The sequence below is a fragment of the Ursus maritimus genome, unplaced genomic scaffold (assembly GCF_017311325.1).
Source record: "Ursus maritimus isolate PB19 unplaced genomic scaffold, ASM1731132v1 scaffold_1, whole genome shotgun sequence".
NCBI lineage: Eukaryota > Metazoa > Chordata > Mammalia > Carnivora > Ursidae > Ursus > Ursus maritimus.
This window is the reverse complement of record NW_024423343.1, coordinates 55,940,684-55,962,368: the sequence shown is the minus strand read 5'-3', so window position 1 is coordinate 55,962,368 and position 21,685 is coordinate 55,940,684. Positions and strand designations below refer to the sequence as shown.

Genomic DNA, 21,685 nt, shown 5'->3' with positions numbered 1-21,685 from the left:
ATAGCATTTAAGCCTCTAAAGCGGCAAAATACCATCATTTATGTCTCAAGGTGCTTCAACTGTTGTATTTACAACTACCTCAGATTAGGTTTTTAGAAAATAGTAATCAGGGAATTTAAATTTTTATTGGTTGGCTAGGAAGTAGGCTGATGTGTAGGTAAAGACTTTGTTTTGCACAGAGAAAGAGAGGGCAGTTGAAGTGGGGGGGACAGTAGCAATGTGGCGCTTTACAGCTCACCTGCCCAGGAGGTGGCGGCGGCAGCGGCGGCGGCAGAGGTCGAAGGAGTGGCGCTACATGCGCAGGCGCGGTCCGCCTCTTATCCGCGCCGCGGCACCCGGATGGAGAAGGCGGGGAAACGGGGGGCAGTAGGGAAGACGCTCAAGGTCACTTTGTAACAACTTTATTGGCAACTAGTTGGGAAGGACAACGACAGCAACACAGAAGTGGGCTGGCGGGCAGTGGCTAGTAAGGGAGAGGCGAAAAGAAGAAATTGAAAACTGGCCCTGGCAGAGAGAACTGAACAGGTTGTTTCCCTTTTGATCTGAGCTGTCCAGAGGATAGTGCGACGTTTTCTTTCAGTTGACACCTTGTGAGATTTGCCTTTTTAATCAGTTGTTACTTCTCTTTTCTAGAGGGACCCCTTTCCTGGTCGCTCTCCTCTGTGAAATAGGATTCTGTGTGCGTGGGGGAGGAGTTCATGCACTGCTTCACAGGAGAAATTAGGGTCCCCAGCAAAGCGAACACATTTCTTTAAAGGAATCTGGAAAAGTATTCCAGAAGTGTGGCTAATCCCTTGAGTGACAGAGGACCTGACCTAGAAGTACTGGGAAAAAGGAAGAAGCACATGTATAGATCAAAGAGTTTTGTGACTTTGGGCACAAAGTTGCATCTTGGTAATAAAGTGAGGGAGGTAATTTTTCTTCCAGCTCTATGCTTGAAAGAATTAAGGGATGTAATGTATTTCATGGGACTAAAGAAAGTGAGTACTTTCAAAACCGACCCAACTTTAACACCTTTTAGTAAATTTATTCATCTTTGATGAATACAGAAATGTCTCAGAAAAAATGGCTCTAACTGAACTTCTGGTAGATCCTCAAACTGTGTAAATTTTACTTAGTTCTTAGTGGTTCTACTGGAAGTGATACAAGTCAACGTATAGCCCAGTTGAAGAGATGGGGGGGGGGTGTGCTGAAATCCCACCCACTTGGCCTAGAGCCCTGGCATGGGACAGCATCCACCCAGAGGATCATCCTTTTTCTAGTTAGCACAAAGGTGTCGTATCATCTAGGGGCAATCCCAGGGAGAAGCCCTCAGAATTGAAACATGAAAAATGAATAAGAATTTGTCACTGATCCAGCTTCAAATACAAATGGTTCAAGTCATGTGAAAGCTAATCATTTTAGGCTCAATCTTCAGCCCCTAAAATAGAGATAATTCATTTGAATTCACATGTGCAGTTGGACGAGAGATTATTTTCTCAAGTACTCAGTTCTTACCTGAAGTATGTAGTATCCTGTGATGTCTAAAGTAGAATAAACAATGCTCTGTATTCATCAGAGTTCTCCAGAGAACCAGAACCAGTAGGAGATTAACTGATTAATTATTGAGTTATCTGTTTATTTATTATGAAGAATTAGTGCATGTGGTTATGGAAGCTGAGAAGTCCCATGATCTGCTATCCCCAAGCTGGAGACCCAGGAAAGCCAGTGGTATAATTCAGTTAGAATCCGAAGACCTGAGAACCAGGGAGGCCAATAGTGTAATTCCCAGTCTGAATGAGATGAGATGAGATGTCCCAGCTCAGTAGTGAGATGGGGGGAAAAGGGCAAATTCTTTCTTCTTCTGTCTTTTGTTCTAGTCAGACCCTCAATGGACTGGATGATGCCCACCCACATTGGGGAGGACAGTCTGCTTTACCAAGCCCACTAATTCAAAGGCTGATCTCATCCAGAAACACCTTCACAGACACACCCAGAGATAATATTTAATTTAGGAACCCCATGGCCAGTCAAGCTGACCCAAAATTAACCATCACATATCCTATACTTCAATAATAAATCCTCATAAGGGAAAAACTATCCTGAATGGATTTGTGTACAAAGATGGTTTAAGGGAAGGTCCTGTCTCTTCAGCCATAAATCAGTAATGGTCACTGTTGAAGAGGAAGAGGAGGCAGGAGAGAAGCTGGGATCCCTAAGAGGATCACTTCCAGGGTGCATATGGCTAAGTGTCTATGACAGGGAGAGATTCAGTTTAAGTCCAGGCTCTGTCAGTATGTCAATAAGCAGGTGAACTGGCCTAGAAGAAGAGACAGTAGGTCTTCGGTGGGTTTGATCAGTTAGAGTTTAAATATTTATGAAGAATTTTAGGTGTTCAAAGAACAGATGGTGCTACCTGTGAGAATGGCTTGTGTGTGTGTGTGTGTGTGTGTGTGTTTGTGTGTGTGACAAAGTGGATCTTGAGTGACACCAACCCATATTGATAGAGGGTGAGTATTTACAATGAGGAGGTTTGAAGAAAAATGGCACCTTCTGAGAGGAGTGAAGTGAGACCATAAAGATGCACAGGGGACTTCTTTTGAAGTATTCAATTCTGTCTGTATTTTTTTTCTTAAACAGTGGAGATAATTGTCTTTTTAAAAAAGATTTTATTTATTCATTTATTTTAGTGAGAGAGAGAGAGAGAGAAAGAGTGGATGTGCATATGTGCCAGCAGGAGTATGGGTGGGGTGGGGTGGGCAGAAGGTGAGGGACAAGCAGACTCCACAGAGCTGGGAGCCCACTGGGGGACTGGCTTTCATGATCCTGAGATCACGACCTGAGCCAAAATTAAGAGTTGAGTGCTCAACTGGCCTGAGCCACCCTGGCACGCTAAAGACGATCATCTTAAGTAATGACATCATAGTTTGGTAGTATGTGACAAGCCTGAGTGAAGATGGCATGGAGAAGAAAGGGATGGGGCAGTTAAGAGAAGTATAGACAATCCTTTCCCAATTTAAGTGCAATAATCCCTCCTATCCTGTATGCCCCTTTGCAATGTGACTTTGTCACTCATCAAGCAATGGAGTCTATTTCCCTCTCCTTAAATCTGGGCTAATCTTATGACTTGCTTTGACCCGGAGAAGTGACACCTTGTGACTTCTGGACTAGTAAGAGGTCTCATAGCTTTCATTTTCTCTTCGGAAGCCAACCATCACATCAAGAAACATGGGTTAGACTACTGAGTTTTAAGAAACCTTCTGGACAGAAAAAAAAAGCCTCATAAAAGAGAACTGAGGTGCCCTGGACATGTGAGTGAGGCCATGTTGGGTTCTCTAGCTTTGATCAAGCCTTCTCAGACAACACCACATGGAAGAGAAATGAGCCTTACCTAAATTCCTGACCCACAGAGTCAAGAGCAATGAAAAGGTTATTGTTTGAAGCTATGAAGCTTAGGGTGGTTTGTTACACAGCAAGAGATAAGTGAAACAGAAGATATTGCCTTCAAAATATCCACTCCTTTGAGATCCATGTGGAAACAGCAACATCTTTTTTTTTGTTTTATTAAGTAATCTCTACACCCAACGTGGGTCTCGAGCCCACGACCCTGAGATCAAGAGCTGCATACTCCACCCACTGAACCAGCCAGGTGCCCCCTTTTAAGTTAAAAAAAAATTCTTTTAAAAGTAATCAGGAGGCAGCAGCATCTTAATGGGAGCAATTTCAGTTCAGAATTCCAGGCATAACTCAGAGCAAAGCAGAGAGAAGCACATGTCTTGTGCACTGACTCCCCTTTCCTTGAAATTCTGGGGTGGAGTAGGGTTGTGGTTGTTAAAACTATTGTAAGGTAGTTCTAACCTGGACACATGGAAAGATGCTTAAATTATCTGCTTTTGAAAGTTTTCATTTTAATAGTGTGAAAAGTTTTCACCAGCCTTCTCACTTTAGTATGATTTAAAAATATATATATATTATTTGCGGAAATGAAAATCAGAAATGTAAGTTAAAAATATTCTGGGCTTTGTTATAAAACTGTTTCACTTTTCTTATTAAAATTATTGTTTCATATTATTGGCCTTAATTTGCTATCAATTTATTTTTTTAGAAAAATGAGGGGCGCCTGGGTGGCACAGCGGTTAAGCGTCTGCCTTTGGCTTCAGGGCGTGATCCCGGCGTTCTGGGATCGAGCCCCACGTCAGGCTCCTCCGCTATGAGCCTGCTTCTTCCTCTCCCACTCCCCCTGCCTGTGTTCCTCTCTCTCTGGCTGTCTCTGTCTCTGTCGAATAAATAAATAAAATCTTTAAAAAAAAAACGAACCTCTAAACCTCTGCTAATTCTATAGGATCATTCAGTCAAGGTGAGCTCCAAATAAATACTGTGTCCCCTTTTGAACATAGTGAGTATACAGGAAAATGCAAGAGTTTACTTTGTAATTAGGGTATATGAAAAATTGAACTATGGTATATAAAAAATTGGAGAAAAACACAAATTAGTAACTGTTTTAGGACTATGTTGTGTGGTGTATGATAAGGGAAATACCTTCAGAAAAGAGATTGTTCTGTTTAGAAAGTTCTTCATTGAAACAGGCTTGGGAGTTCAGATGAGAGAGATGGGCTGATTTGATTAGAAAACATTTCTTAGGGGAGCGCCTGGGTGGCTCAGTTGGTTGAGCATCTGCCTTCAGCTCAGGTCATGATCCCTGGGTCCTAGGATTGAGCCCCGCATCGAGGAGCTTGCTTCTTCCCCCTGTCCCTCTGCAGCGCCCCCCCCCCACTGTGCTCATGCTCTCTCTATTGCTCTCTCTCCCTCTCAAATAAAATCTTTTAATTAAAAAAACCCATTTCTTGGTATCCCTTATATAAAACCTAACACTGTCTGTCTAGGCTACTAATCACTTTCTAGTGCAGAAATTTTTGTCCTTAATCTTCATTTTTGACTCCTTTACAAATTATTTAGCTACTTTCATGCCATCTAGTATAGTGGAATAGAATATTTACTCAATGACTCCAAAGATTTAGTAAAGAATTAAAAGTAAATGTGTCTTTTTATGGCCTTTCAGAGGTCCAGAAGGTCCAGGCTAAAATTTATATTAAAGAGTTACATGAAAACAGTATACTAATATAATCAATATTATTCTATCCTTTTTTTTCCGGTAAGATACACTAGTTATTGAGGAAAAAACAATTTTATGTCACAGTTCATAATATAGAAAGACTATTTACGTTATAAGAAAATGAATAAGTATGTGGATATGAGATCAAGTCCCTCTTTTGCCTCTTGTCCATCAGGCACAGCATAGGGAATAGTCAATAATATCTTAATAACATACACTTATTGTGGTGGTGACTACCCTTATTGTGGTGAGCCCTGAGGAGCATATAGACTTGTCGAATCACTATGTTGTACACCTGAAACTAATACAACATTGTATGTCAATTGTACTTCAGTAATAGATAAAAAAGTAAGTCGGTTACCCATTTGTTCACTTAATTTGTGTACAGCTAGTTGCCTATCCAACATATGTTCTCCCTTTCTTTCTTGGTTATAGAACCCTGTTCACAGTTAAAAAATACTGAACTTCCCAGGTTTCCTTACAGTTAAGAATGGTCAGTGATATGTGAGTTAAAATTACTTGGTATTGCCTCTAAGAATGCATACAAAGGGTATAGATTCAACTGGCTCATTTCATTTTGTTCTTTACATTTTTTCTTTTCCTGCTTAGAATATAGATCCAATGTCTGGAGGTGAAGCCACAATCTTGCATCCATCAGTACAGACACTGAACATTAAGGATGGAGAAGTTGGAAATGAAAAGGAGATTGAATTTTTAATTTTTTTTTAAAAAGTAGCTTGAGCTGCTATTAACTATTTATGGACTTCATGTTATATGAGAAAAAACCCCTCTATTTGCTTAAGCCACTGAGGTCAGTCTTCTGTTATATGCAGCTGAACACAGCTCAAACTGATGGGTCTGCATCTCTGACACTTTTTGGACTTTGGTCTGTGATTACAGCAGAAATAGCCCTCCTTCCACAAATTTACATTAATTTAGATCTGTCTTTTTTCCATATTCCATGGTATATCTGGTATATCTGATAGGGACCAACCAGGAGACAGAACCATTTTAGTAACCTGAACAAAGAAAATTTAATGTAAAGATTGTTAACCAATAAAGGTATCTGCTAAGAAGGATAGAGTGGATTCTAAGGGGTGCAGAAGTAGCAACCGTTACTACCCTTGGCTGAGGAAGAGTGAAAAGAAAGGAAGAACTTAGAAATGTAGAGGCGAGGGCATGGCTGTCACAGGAATGTATAGACCACTTGTGGTGAAGGAGCTTGCTGGAGGCACCAGCCACAAGTGAACCAGGAAGATTGCTGAAGTGCATATAACCAGGCCTCTCTTGCAAACCAACCCATGGGCTCCACACCAGAAGAAAAGTCGTTTCCTCCAGCTCTGGCCTCACAGGGTCTTTCTATCACCGCTCTCCTGGCAAAGCCTAACGTTTTGCCAGTTGTCAAAGCAGAAATGCCTGCAGGGCTCAGCTCTAGAATAACGAAGCAAGGCAAAGAAGGATGGACTTTTGGCTGAGAAGTCATAAGTTAATAACTGGCACAAACAGTAAGATTCTCAAGGGCAAGAATTAGGGCTAATTCATATTTATGTCTTTTATGGCACCTAACAGAGTGTTAAAATAGTAGTTACTCAGTAAATTTTTGCTCAATAATATACAAGGGGCTTAGTATATAAAATGTAATTTGAAATAATTTTTTTGTTCTTCTCTTTTGACTAAGACATTAGTCTCTTTGGACACATTAGAATGACCTCTAGAATGCCTTTCTTTCTATCATTGCAAAATTCAAACTAAGAGAAACTGAGGAACATTTTTTGATTTGTGACATGAGTTTGTCACATATTTTTGTGTGCTTATGAAGGACTCTGGGTTTCTACTCTCATGTGCTTAATGAATTCATTGAAAAACTAAAACCTTAGAGCCCTTTTTTTTTTTTTTAAGATTTTATTTATTTATTCGACAGAGATAGAGACAGCCAGCAAGACAGGGAACACAAGCAGGGGGAGTGGGAGAGGAAGAAGCAGGCTCATAGCAGAGGAGCCTGATGTGGGGCTCGATCCCATAACACTGGGATCACGCCCTGAGCCGAAGGCAGACGCTTAACCGCTGTGCCACCCAGGTGCCCCCTTAGAGCCCTTTATTGATCCAACCTCTGAGACAACATGATATTGGCAGGAATGGCTCATAAGCTGAAGCAGCCCCAAGCCTGAGTTGTGAAGTAGGCAATGTCTGTCTGCAGCTCCCCTTTCACTTCTTTTCTCAATGCCTTTGGTCCATTTAGAGCAACTTGCTCTTTCTGCAGGCACCTGGTCTCTTCACGGTGACTACTGACGATGCAAGATTTCCATGGCAGCACCTAACGGAAGCCATCACTCTCTCAGCAGTATCCGGCTTCCGAACTCTTACCCATGTAAAATATTCATCTCTCAGTGCTTGCTTCAGCAACACATATACCAGCCTTGTAATGATGGAGAAGATTAACCTGGTCCCTGTGCAAGGACCACACACAAACTCATATATTCTGTATTTTTTTTAAAGATTTTTATTTATTTAACAGACAGCCGGCGAGAGAGGGAACACAAGCAGGGGGAGTGGGAGAGGAAGAAGCAGGCTCCCAGCGGAGGAGCCTAATGTGGGGCTCGATCCCAGAACGCCGGGATCACGCCCTGAGCCGAAGGCAGACGCTTAACGACTGAGCCACCCAGGCGCCCCCTCATATATTCCATATTTTTGTACTATGCTACCATTTACCTCAGAAGGCAGGGCAGGGGCAGGGTGGGGTGGTGGATGTTAATGCATCTAAGAAGGGGAAGGAATTACAAACGTATTTCCTGTATTTAAAAATTAGAAGGTTCATAGATGGTTACCCGTGGGAAAAGAAACAGGTTGGAGGGAATAAGAATAGAAGCTAGACTTCTTTGAATATACTTTGCTTTGTAGATTTGATTTTGGAAACATGCAAACCATTTATGAAAGTAAATTTTTAAAAAAATCCCTAAAAATTGAAAGTAAATGAAACAAATGAATTTGACTGCATCTAGTTTGTATCATAACTACACAGGGTAAATACAAAGAGTTTCTATAGATGGATAAAAAGATAGCTCCTTGATCACTCTGCTTCCTGTTCACTGGTCTCTTGGCTATTCCTCCAACGTGCCAACCATATTCCACCTCATAGAGCTGCACATTTGTTCCTTTAGTTTGGACCACCTTTCTGCTGGAAGTTCACTTGGTTTACGATTCCACTTTGTCCAAGTCTTTGCCAAGTCTCCTCTTAAGAGAGGCCTTCCTGAATCCCTTACATAACTTTATATATTTTCATAACATTGCCACCTGCCATTATTTGTTTGGCTCTCACTTTTAGACTGTAAGTGGTGGCAAGGACATTGTTTTGTTCATTGGTGTACCCACAGAGTCTAGAACATGCTTGACCCATTACTAGGCACTCAGTAAATTTTGAGCAATGGTGTTGGAGAAGGAAGGGACAGACTGTTAACTTTTTCTTCACACACCACTGTATTATTTGATAGGTTACCATAAGCATGAATTACTTTAACATTTTAAAACCAGTATGTTAGGGAAGTTTTAATAATTCATAATCATTGATAAAATTTATTACTTTATCCCCCCTGTGGTACTTGCATTAATTAAACCATAGGAAAGCATTATTATTATTTTTAAAGATTTTATTTTTAAGTAATCTCCACACCCAACATGGGACTTGAACTTACAACCCCGAGATCGAGAGTCACATGCCCTACTGACTGAGCCAGCCAGGTGCCCCAAGAATTTCATTTCTTGGTGATGGGATTGGATGTAGCCTTACACAATGCTTGTTAAATTATACTTGAATTTTAATCTGTCTACGGAAGGCTATCCCTGTTTTATTTTATTATTTTTTCAAAAAATTTGTTTATTTATTTTAGAGAGAGAGAGGGAAAGATTTCGTGCATGACTGGGGGGAGGGGCAGACATTCTGCTGAGCCCAGGCTTGATCTCCTAACCCATGAGATCATGACCTGAGCCAAAATCACCAGTTGAGCGCTTAACCGACTGAGTCGCCCAGGTGTCCCAGGCTATCCCTGTTTTAAAGCACTGTGTGTGTGTGCATATGTATATACCTTATCTATATCCTGGCTGGAGTTTTTTATATGTGATTGTAAGGCATTATGTCAATTTCAGCTATTTTTAAGACAATCAATTACAATTATATGTTCTATTCTCCTTCAAGAAGTTAAATCCATCTATATTCAACGGACCCAGATATTCAGTTTAGGGTTAAGAGATAAAAAGTTTCACAACACTAACAATCTTTGAGAGGACTCTTGCTTATCAACTCTTTCTGCTATTCTAGCTCTGGTGAGGTCTTTAAGGGCCATATTCCTAGCCCTAGAGCCATGTGATATATATAGGGTCTTATACTAATTTGGGGAATTATACGGTTTCCATATGGTACAAGTGTACCATGCTAAGTAATACTTTATCTTCTTTTTAGTTTTGGATTATCATGACTCTGTGGAGCCCGGTAAGACCCGCTGCAGAGTTCTGTCCTCCAAAAACAGAAAATAATTAATTTGTGTTTGTGGTAGTTTGTTAGAGCAATCACAGGAAACCAATATAGTCAAATTCTTGTCTGATTTCAGGCACAGGTTATTAATCTGGAGAGACAAATCAAAGATGAGGTGGGGACTTAATTTTGGAATTCAGGCAGCTGAACTGCCTGGCACTGTATGGGAATGGTCATTCGTTATAGATCTTAGTTTAGTACAAGGCCAGGGAGATGAGCAGCAGGGGTGTGCTCTGACAAATGATGGCATGATCTCTGAGAGCACAGAAGGTATACCAGCTGGCTGGCTAGGTCACAGGACCAGGCCCATCCTGAGCACCCAAAATTTGGGAGGATAGGAAAAGAGCCAGGTACCCAAGAAACGGACAGAAGTGTATCAGAAAGAAGACTGATATCTCTAGGCAGGCAGATACAGGAAGCTGATATATAATGTTGCTGAAATGCCGTTGAGCATAAAGCAACAGAACACTTTTGGAACCACACTGACTTCTAGAAGAAGAGCTAGGAATCTCTCTTAGGTTGGCCTCCGCATAGCTGAAAGAGGGCAGCTAGAAGAGAGTCATCAATGATAGGGTGTTGGCCAGGATGGGAATAGAGGTAGGGCCAGGAAATGTGAGGCAGTGGTAGTCCAATGTTAATTTTGTTTCATTGATAGCTTACTAGAGGATAACAGTCATAGGCTTCTGTATTCACACTTCTTGACTATTCAGGGGTCTTGTCCAGGGACTTACTGGGCAGCAAGTTTCCATGTATTCCTTTCTTGTCTCTCCCCACAAAAACCATTCTGTTTAGGTCAATGTCTTACTAGGATGAGTCTACTCTTACTAGTCTACTTGTCTTCATCTCTTCTTCAGATTCATGTGTCATTCATTCAACAAACATTTTATTCATTCATTATACACAACTGTGAGACAGTCGTCCAAAGATATTTCTTTGGTGAAAACTCTAGAATAAAATACATACTAATTAATGTAAAATTAAAAACATTTTTTCCCCTCTCCCCTTGCCAGTGTGCTACTAAAACCCTCTGGTCGGGCCCAAACGGTCCACTTCCCAGCTTCCAAAAATCATCACATAAAAACCTCTTTGTACCTCTGGCTGCTTTGCTCTGGCAAAGTTCCCAGAGACCTCTTGAGTCTTCAGTTACATCCTACATATGTCAGCAAAATATCTGCTATTCAAATACAGCTAAAGCTTGAAAACAAACTAACTCAGGGTGAGAGGTTGTGGGGTAGGTGGAAGGTTAAGAATTAGGACCAAGTCTTCTTAACTGTCTCTGTTTGCTATTGCTACTGCCAGATTATCTAGACAAACAGCATTACCCTGGAGATCTGCTAATGCCTTCCCACGCTGCAATTCTGCCTCAGAGTTTATTTAATTTGGACCTCTAGCTTGCCAGAGTATCAGCCCTTGGCCTACGTGTCCCATGCTTCCACATCCAATCAACTTTCTCTTAAAATCAAACAAGAAAAAAACTGCACTAGAACTACCTTTTAAAAATTATATAAGTAATATATGAACACAGGCTTATAAATAATCTAAAGTATCAAATTATATAGAGCAAAAACTGTAGCTCTTGTATATTGTCCTCTCCAAATTATTCTCCTTCCCAGAAGGAATCATTACGAACAATATAGTATAGGGGTGCCTGGCTGGCTCAGTTGGTAGAACACGTGATTCTTGACCTCAGGGTCATGAGTTTGAGCCCCACATTGGGTGTGGAGGCTACTTAAAAAAAAAAAAGATAGTATAGTATATATCTTGCCAGATCTTTCACTATGTTTTTACATGGAAGTGTATGAATATAGTTTAAAATTTTCTTTAACAAGAATTTATATCTTCTTTTTTTTTTTTTTAGCAAATACTGCTGGGAAAACTGGATAATTACATGCAAAATAGTTGGACCCTTAACCTTATATCATGTACAAAAATTAACTCAAAATGGACTAAAGACCTAAATGTAAGATCTAAAGCTATAAAATTTTTAGGAGAAAACATAAGGGAAAATCTTTATAACACTGGATTTGGCAATGATTGCTGGGATATGACAGGCAACAAAAGAAAAAATACATAAATTGGACTTCATCAAAATTAAAAATTTTGTGCCTCAAAGGACAATGTCAAGAGAGTGAAAAGATACCCCACAAAATTGGAGAAAATATTTACAAATCACATATTTGATAAGGGATTAACATCTAGAATATGTAAAGAACTCTTACAACTATACAATGAAAACCCCAAACAACCCAATTAAAGAATGGACAAAGGAACTGACGTTTCCCCAAACAAGATATACAAACGGTCAATAAGCACATGAAAAGATGTACAACGTCGCCAGTCATGAGGGAAATGCAAATCAAATGAGATACTACCTCTCACCCATTAGAATGCCTATTATTTAAAAAAAGAAAAATAACAACCGTTGGTGAAGAGGTAGAAACACCGGACTCCTGGTGCGTGGCTGGTGGGAACGTGACCCGGCGCAGCTGCCACCGAAGCCTCAGAAAGTTCAACACAGAGTTACCGCATGAAATGCAATTCCACTTCTAGGTCTATGCTCAAAAGAATTGAACGCAGGTACTTAGGCAGACACTTGTACACTAGTGTTCACAGCAGCATTATTCACAATAGCCAAAGGGGGGAACAACACAAATGTCCACCAGTAAGTGAATGGATAAGCAAAATGCAGTATATACACACAATGGAATATTATTCAGCCTTAAGGCAGAATGGAATTCTGATACAGGCTATAACATGGATGAATCTTGGAAACATGCTAAGTGAAATAATGCAAAAGGATAAATATTGTATGATTCCACTTATATGCTTTATTTATTTATTTACTTACCTACTTAAGATTTTATCTATTTATTTGAGAGAGAGCAAGAGTGAGAGAGATCATAGAGGGAGAGGGAGAAGCAGACTCCCCGATGAGCGAGAGCCTGACTCGGGGCTCAATCCCAGGACCCTGAGATCATGACCCGCACTGAAGGCAGATGCTTAACGACTGAGCCACCCAGGCACCCCTGGCTATCTTTTTTCTGATATTAAAATTGATCAGTGAGGTCAGCCTGATTTATCTATTATAAAGTTCCCCATCAGCTTTTTACTTGATGATTTTAGCAGTCACTGATGAGTTCTCCTGAGATCTATTATTCTTTAGGATTGAAGTATGGCGATATTCTTTTTCTGTCATTTCTTAGTCATTTATTAGCTGAAATTATTCTACAAAGAAGAACTTTCCCATATCATCTATTTTTGTCACCTTATACTACAGTTAGGACAGAAAAGACAGAATAAATAGTTGATTCTTTCTCTTTATTTACAGGTTTCAGAATAATGAGTTATATATAATTTAAACCATCAGGAAATGGACGAGGTGATTTCTAAGGTCCGTTTGAGCTCTTATAGCTTATAATTTTTCTTCCTCATGAAAAACATTTATGCTTTAATTCTCAATTTCATAAAAAGATTAGTTAATATAGTCCAGTGAAATATAGAGAGTAGACATTCCTTTTACGTATAGCATAATTTGCCAAATAATTTGCAATAATCTTGTGGGTTTGTCTCAAAGTACTAGATAGTTACCAGCTTTTTTTTTTTTTTAAGAGGGGGAGAGAGAGAGTGGAGGGGAAGGGCAGAAGGAGAGAGAGAGAGAGAATCTTAAGCAGGCTCCATGCCCAGTGGACGCTTAACCAACTGAAACACGCAGGTGCCCCTACCAGATACTTTCTGAGAGGACTACTTCCCTATCTTCTCAAATTTTTATATAAACATTTTTAAAGCTAAATTTAGAATGCAGAGAACTACTGTTTACTCTTTGTCCTGATTCACCGATTTTTACCATTTTCTATACTTTTTCATATTCTTTCTTTTTTTTATTTTAATGTTTTTTTATTATATTATGTTAGTCACTATACAGTACATCCCTGGTTTCTGATGTAAAGCTCGATGATTCATTAGTTGCGTATAACACCCAGTGCACCATGCAATACGTGCCCTCCTTACTACCCATCACCAGCCTATCCCATTCCCCCATCCCCCCTCCCCTCTGAGGCCCTCAGTTTGTTTCTCAGAGTCCATAGTCTCTCATGCTTCATTCCCCCTTCTGATTACCCCCCCTTTCTTTATCCCTTTCTTCTCCTACCAATCTTCCTAGTTCTTATGTTCCATAGATGAGAGAAATCATATGATAATTGTCTTTCTCTGCTTGACTTATTTCACTTAGCATTTCACTTAGCATTCACCTAGCATCTCCTCCAGTGCCGTCCATGTTGCAGCAAATGTTGAGAACTCGTTCTTTCTGATAGCTGAGTAATATTCCATTGTATATCATGTTCTCTTTCTTATTCTGTCGTAGATACACACACACACACAGACACACACACAGAGCATATGTATAGAGTTATCTATATTCATAGACATCTATCATCTATACACAATACACACAGACATATTACACATGTTTTCTATGCCATTTGAGTGTAGGTTGCATGCATCATGCCCCTTAATATTTCTATGTATATTTCTTAAGAACAAGATGCTCTATATACAAATATTGAATCATTTTAATGTTATACACCTGAAACTAATATAATGTCATGTGTCAATTATACAACCACAAAATAAATTCTCTTATATAATCACAGTTTTCTTATCAATTTCAGGAAATTTAACTCTGACAAAATATTTTTATTCAATCTACAGTCCACATTCCAATTTCATCAGTTGTCCCAGTAAGGTCCTTTATAGAATTTTCTCTCCCTCTAAGACAGGATCCAGTCCAAAATTACATATTGCATTTAGCTGTTGTGTCTCATAGCCTGTTATAACCTAGAACATTTCCTTAGCCCTTCTTTGTCTCTTATGACATTAACAGTTTTGAGGAATACAGGTCCACCTCACTCTTTCTCACTGCCATAATCATACACGTTGTTCAATTCTCAGTCATAAGTTACAAACTGCTGATTTAAGCAAGAGATGAATTTAATCAAAAAGGTGTTGGGGAGCTCCTAGAATTTCAAATAATCTCAATAAAAGTATTTTACTTAGCATATGTAAGTCAAACAATACTGTTTATAAGAAAAAATGAAAAATGATACTTTATTAAGTACTTATAATGTCCTGGACACTGTCCTTATCACATTACATGTATGGTCTTATCTAAAACAGCTCTACTAGGTAAGTACTCTTTCAAATACTCTTAACTCGCATTTTAATAATGAGACAATGTTGTGGATTACGGAGGTTAAGTGGATTGCCCAAGGATACACAATTCATTGTCTGACACTAAAGTCCATCCTTTTTCTATTCCCCACTTTTAAATGGCAGCATAACTTGAAACTTTCCTGTAAGATATTTGCTCGAAAATAAATGATTTGTGATAATCTGAATCATTAAGTATTGCTTCAGTTGATAATATGTAATAAGAGATGTATGGTGAAAAACATACATACTTTAATAGCTTTCTTCACCTTTAAAAATACTTCACAGACACAGGCTAACGGGAGAGGAGCTGACTAGCAAATCCTCAGCGTGCACATCAAAATGTACCCACTTGGGGGCACCCACAATGCAGCTTTTCTGCCTGTTTTCCTGCCCAGAAGCTTCAAGCCATGCAGAGCTGGAGTTGAGCCAGCTGATGAATTTAGTCTGCTCTCCAGGACTCAGCCAGCCAGATCTGAGGTCTCAAGAAATAGCCTTCTGCATCTCCAAGTTTGGAGAATATCTTACTTACCATGTTGCCTGCACAATAAACTATTATGTGCTATTTAAAACATTAATAATTAGTGTACTTACTATAGGCCAAATGTGCTAGATATGTTAGTAAGATTTAAGAACCAAGAACTAAAAATAATTTGCTGATTAAAAATGATACATTTGTCCAAAGAAGTTTTTGGATTATTGCTATGACAAAATTAGGAACATAATAATTAACTAGCAGGGGTAAACATGTGCCATAAAATAAAGCTAAAGTAAAGCTGAGCATTTTAAATTGATCTTGCCTGTGTACTCACCGAGGGCGTGCTCTCTGATACGCGGATGACTGGTGATCTCCGGGACAAGGAGGCTTCTGATGTAACCTCTAGGTCAGTCGTGTGGCCTTTAGCTGCGTCACATAGGAGAGATGCTCCTGAAATATACGCCAGAGATGTCACTGACCCAGATGCAGTTGCTGAGACCCTGTCTGGAAGTGGTTATTATTCTAGAGCATAAGGAAAGAAGGTATAGAAAATGAGGTTGTATTGGACATCGCTGTCACAGGGTCCTTTATGCCCACCACCTCGGCCAAAAGTGGCTGTGTTTTGTACCATATAAGTCTGTTTCTCATATGTATGAGGAGAGAGCCGCAATATAAACTGGGGACAGCTCGTGGGGTGGCCTGGCTCAAAAAGCTCTATTCGATGAGGGACAACCAGACTAATCACAGGCTTACTCATGGGAACCTGATTTGGGAAACAAAATATGAGGCGGGTATCAAAAGGAACTGATAAGAAAGGATGTATTGAGGGGTATAATGTAGAATAGAGGCCAAGATCAAATCTGGGTTATAAGGAAGCCACACTGTGAACAAAGTGAGACAATAATAAAGCAGAAGTTACCAGAAGGAGAAAAGAGAAGAAGGATCCAGTTTTTAGTGCAAGGAGTAGCAAGACATGTGAGGAAAAGCAGGGAAGGGGGAGGCTGAGGCATGTTTGTGATGGAGCACTTGAGAGAAGAGTCCTAGCTCTTGCCCCTGAGGGCCCTTGGGTTTCTGTTCCTGTCAGGTCCCTGTTCATTGATTGCCATGTGATCCTGGCTCCATCCTGACTCTTAAAATAAACAGCCATTACTTGTGGAAACTTGAGTGAATATTTGTCCCCCTGCAACCAAACTAACTAGAACGTGAGTAGTTATGAGAGAATAATAGTGCTGCTTTGAGTCCTAAAAAAATTGTGGTAAAATATACATAACAAAATTTATTGAGTAAAACTTTAACCAGTTTTGAGTGTAGAGTGAGGGGCATTAAGACCATTTGCATTGTTGTGCAACTACCACCACTATCCATCTCCATTTATCATCTTCCCAAGTTCTACACACATTTTTTAAAAAAGTAAGCTCTATGGCCAACATGGGGCTTGAACTCACGACCCCAAGATCAAGAGTCGCGTGCTCTATTTGACTGAGCCAGCTAGGTGCCCCAATATCATTAAAAAATAACTGCCCACCATCCCCTCTTTGCAGCCCCTGGTGGCCACTATTCTACCTTCTGTCTCCATGAATGTGTGCGGAGTCTTTCTTGAATGAACAGTATTCGTATTAGATGATTAGGACACTATTTACACAGCAAACCTGTAAGAGACAAAACCATTGCCCAGAGTTTTGGGAGAGCTGGAGTTACCCCAAATAGCCTGGAAAGTGTAAACTATTTATTGCGTGTAGTCAGTCAACTGCAGAAGGACACAAACCAGACAGGAAACCAAACTTGAATAGAAAGCTCCCAAGGGAGTCTGAGATGTTGAGCTATGGTCTTTTGCCATGTTCTAGCAAAGGGGTTGCTATGTTTAGAGGAATACGTCCTTCATGTATGAAGTAAAATGACCATATCTGTGGGGGGAAAGACTAAGATCTGGAAAGAAAGGAAGCCAAAGAAATTGTGGGTTAAGGTCTGTCATTTGTATATGGCTAAAATAGAATTATTGTAGCAATAGGACTCTTGAAACTTAAACTTTGGAAACATCCTTCTAAGGGGCTTCAAAGTGTCATAGAATATATAACTTGCCAGTGGTCATCCTGGACCCTTAACAGTGGGTCTATGAGGAGATGAGAATAAGCTTAAGCTTTTAAGGGTTTGGGGGACTGACCTGACCAGTTTCCAAGGAAGCTGGCCCAGAAGTCCAAATCACAAATTAAGGCATTCGATAGGGTGAGCTGGGATCCTGCAGCAAGAGTCTCTGAGCAGTAGCTATGCTGGTGAAACTCAGTGGGTGATATCATTTTGGTTCAGGTGAAAACAGGATCCCAGAGAGCATGTGGGGATGAGGGACATCGTTCAGACCCTGCAAAAAATAGATTGACCAAGACTGGGTGGATTGAGAGAGTCCAGGCCAAACAAATGCATTCAAGGCAGGTCTGGACCACTGAATAAACCAGAACTGGTGTCCAAAGCCCATTCCTACCAACTGAATTTCTATGACAGAGATTTATGTGGAGGCTGCCGTTTGTCCCTTTTAGGCAGGATTGGGGAGAGGAGAGGCAGCACCTAAACGTAGCCATGTTAGGTTCTCTTTAGCGTGCCAACGGGGTGGAACGAAGCCCGAAGGTTGAACATATTAACTTCCCAACTCTGGGCTTGAGCATGCAACAGAGTATGTGACAACCAGTGTTTTGCTGCAGAGTCTGGAAAAGTTCCATGGCTTTATTGACCAATCCCCTCTTTCGGATCATTCCAAGTAAGGCTAAGTGGGCATTGTCCTGAAAAAAATGCAACTTCCCTATTTCAGAGACCATCAGCTGAACTCTGAATGTGAGCCTGGTATGTTTGGTCAGGGAACTCATGCTGAAAGGTGTCCCGGAAGAGAGTGCTGTGGCACTTACCACTGGGATTCTATGTTATTCTACATACTTTGTGTATCCCTTCAGATCCTCTTTTAATGGAACCGTTCAGATCCTTTAATGGAACTTATTAGCCCAGCCATTAGAAGTGTTGTCAGCAAACAGCCTTCAGTTGTCAGCCCCTGCAGCAATTATGTAACAAGGAGATGGCCTTGCCCAAGGTTATACCCTTTTCAGGGCAGCCATGTCCAGTGATTGATTAATGGGGAATATAAAGACACTGACATCTCAGCTCAACTTGAGTCAACTCTGAAGGACCATTCTAGCTCCAGCACTTTCATAGAGTCAGCTGAGATATCTTCATTTCTGCCCAGTTTTGCTTCTGTCTCAGGTATGTTCTGAATGTTTGTGTCTCCCCCAAATTCATATATTTAAATCCTAACCCCCAAAGGTGATGGTATTGGTAAGGGGGTATTTGGGAGGTGACTAGGTCATGAGGGTGAAGGCATCATGAATGGGAACAGTGGCCTTATAAAAGAGATCCCACAGAGCTCCCTCGCCCCTTCCACCATGTAAGGACACAACAACAAGGTGCCAGGTATGAAGCAAGAAGAGGTTCCTCACCAGACAAGGTGACCATGCTGGTGCCTTGATCTTGGACTGCGAGACTCCAGGACTGTGAGAAAGAATTTCTTTTGTTTATAAGCCACCCCGTTGGTGGTGTTTCGTTGTAGCAGCCCAAACAGATGGAGATAGTCCCCTTCCCTCCACAGATGTTCATCTGAAGGGTATTCCTTTATAAACAACCTTGCCATGGGCCTCAGTTTTACTTTGGTGCTCATTCTTAGTTCTTGTTCTTATGTCTCTCTTCTGGGGACCTGCCTTATGCCCCAGTCATCACACTGGGGCCTACCTGGTCCTGTTCTGACTTTGTTCTCAATGTGGGTGCTATTGCCATTTTGATTTCCATTCTTTTGAGGAAATGTACCAACACTGGCTAAATGCTAGTAGCATTCTTGAACTGTGTATAGCCGGAAGTGTTTCCAAATATTTCCAAACATCTCCTAGCTTATTGAGACACCCGAATTAAGAAACACCAAGTCAGAATACCAGCCCAGGACCCAGGGACTTTGTGCTGAACTCAGCCTGGAACCTTGTTCTCTGAGGGCAAAGCATGCCTCGCCATGTCCTCAGATTTGTTGTGCCCTGTTGTGTTCATCTGCTAGAATGGTTGAATGGCCACTCCTTCACTAGGTCCATCTCATCTGTTGGAGCCAGGAGAGACCGAGGCAAGGAAGATGAGGCTGAGGGCTAGTAGTAGGTCCACACAACATTATTATTACATGTAACCACTGTTAATAAGAATAGTGACCATTTAATCGCAGCTTAAACTGGGCTTTCATACATTAGCCCATTTAATTTTCACAATCACCCTAGGAGATAGGAACTATCATTTCTCCATTTGATGAGTAGGGAAACTGAAGTACATGATTGAGTAACTGGCCCAGGTCCCACAGCTGGTAGGGGGCAGAACTGAGATGCCACCACAGGAAGCTGAGCGCTCTCAACGAATCACCTCCCTTTGTTTCTTTTCAGTGTTAAGTTGGACCTCAGCAAAGTCAATAGTAGTCTAAAGGGCCATCATCATCTTACAATAGATGAGTTGCTGAAAAATTGAAGGGAAACCAAATATTTGTCTCATTTTCCACAAATTATATTAAGATTTTATCCATGACCCTGAATTGTCATCAGTTCAGAGCTTCCCAACAGTGAATTTGGTGTGTGTGAGATCCTGATCTCTCGCCCTCGGAGTGGACAGGTAGTCAGCAGCCTCTCCCATTCGCTGTGCTGGGATGTGCAAATATGATCATGTCTGTGTGCGCCCTCATGTGAAACAGGGAGTGAAAGCACAACAATTGGTGGATAGTTCAAGTTTTTCTACTCTTGACTTCTAAGTCAAATACCTATACTATAACAAATGTGCTGGGTAGGGTTGAAGCTTAAAGGAGCTTTTTTTTTTTTTTTTTTTTTTAGCTCAAGTTAGACTGCAGCTTACATTTTTGGATATCAGATCTCTTCCCAGATGGGAAGAAGGTGAGGTTTCAGTATTTGAGAGACACAGAGGTGTGAGGTACCAGTAGAAGAGTTTTGAGAGACTACATTCATTAGAAGATGTCAAGGTCAACGAGATTGAAAGAGCGCACTGAAATCTGAAATCCGGGGCAAACTTAAATATGGTGCTGTGAGGGCGGGGCATCTTGAAAGTGATTCACAGCACATAGGACTTTGCCTAAAACCACAGGTTACATAAACTTCATCTTATCTAGGGGCTTCAAATAAAGTGATGGACCAATCAAAGAATTATTTCAGCAAAGATCTATATGAATGTTCTTTCAATAAAGACTTACCTGTGTTTGTGAAGGCCTGAAGTACTTCTCCTCAAAGCTTGTGTGAAGTATTCTGAGTAGTTAGAACAGCTCTTCTCAAACTATGCTTCACGTTAGAATCACCTGGGGGAGATTTAAAAACTCTTGAGGCCCCGGCTGCACCCTATCCCAATTAAATCAGAATCTCTGGGCCTAAGGCATAGGCATCAGTATTTTTAAAAATATCTCAAGTAATTCAAACACTGAGAACATGGTTTAGAGCAGTGGTTCTCAAACCTGAGTTGGGCATTAGAATCCCCTGGAGCGCTTGTTAAACCCCAGATTGCTGGGCTCCGCCCCAGAGTTTCTGATTCAACAAGCCTGGGGTGGGGCTTGAGAACTTGAATTTCCAGGAGTCGGCCAAAAGGGGGCCAGTGCTGCTGGTCCAGGGAACCACACTTTGAGAACTGCTAGTTTGGAAAATTAATTTACATATTCATTAATGCCATTTGAAGACCTGTAAACTGTAAATTTTTGGCTGGGCAGCTTAAGTAGATGCAACATCCTTGGAAAGGAATCTAACCACAGTTGTGAGCTCACTGCACGCACTGGGGCTTTGGCAGGGTTACATTCGTGCCCATCTGTTAGGCTGGCAGCATGCCCGCGGAGAGTGTGCTATGCCAGTTTCCGCAGGGCATAGGTGCTAACCAAACACGGTTGTGGAGGGGGCAGCTTTCATCACACAGCAAGTGCTATTTCTTGGGCCAGGCAATCCTGCTGTTTGCAAACAGCTCCAGCCTGAGGCCACATGCTTCCTTACATCTGTAGGTGCTTGAGGACATGATTAAAAAATAAATAATCAACAAATGGTTGATTATGTTTCTCCCTCAATCTGCCTTAGCGCTGTAATTTGGCTTGTAGCGAGGCTCTCTCTCTTCGGTGAGCTGGAAGCCATTCCTAAGGACTCTTCCTGTGCAGCGCTTTACAACGGGAAGATGTGGATCTGCTGCATTTATTTGTTGTAGATGTCATGATCTGTTTTGGGCTGTCTTTATATTTATTTATTTAAATTTTTCTTTATTTAGAGTTTTAAATTTATTTTTAGGTGTTTTTTTTTTCTTTATTTTTCTTTAGGTTTTCACTCTTATTTCTGAGCTTGGTTTCCTC

At 40.8% G+C, this 21,685-nt stretch overlaps 1 long non-coding RNA gene across 5 annotated transcripts in view; it reads right to left on the bottom strand.

The window, feature by feature from the left end:
• Positions 1-252: 252 nt before the first annotated feature.
• Positions 253-21,685, bottom strand: part of LOC103659595 — a 76,975-nt gene continuing 55,542 nt past the window's right edge. For 2 of the 5 annotated variants that reach the window (XR_567536.2, XR_005838344.1), the window contains 3 exons: positions 20,561-20,662; positions 15,635-15,750; positions 14,043-14,581 (listed from right to left, as the gene is read on the bottom strand). This is a non-coding gene — a long non-coding RNA (uncharacterized LOC103659595). Of the gene's footprint in view, positions 464-11,820; positions 12,218-14,042; positions 14,582-15,634; positions 15,751-20,560; positions 20,663-21,685 lie in introns of those variants that run through there. The other 3 variants (XR_567539.2, XR_567538.1, XR_567537.2) reach the window with 3 other exon arrangements.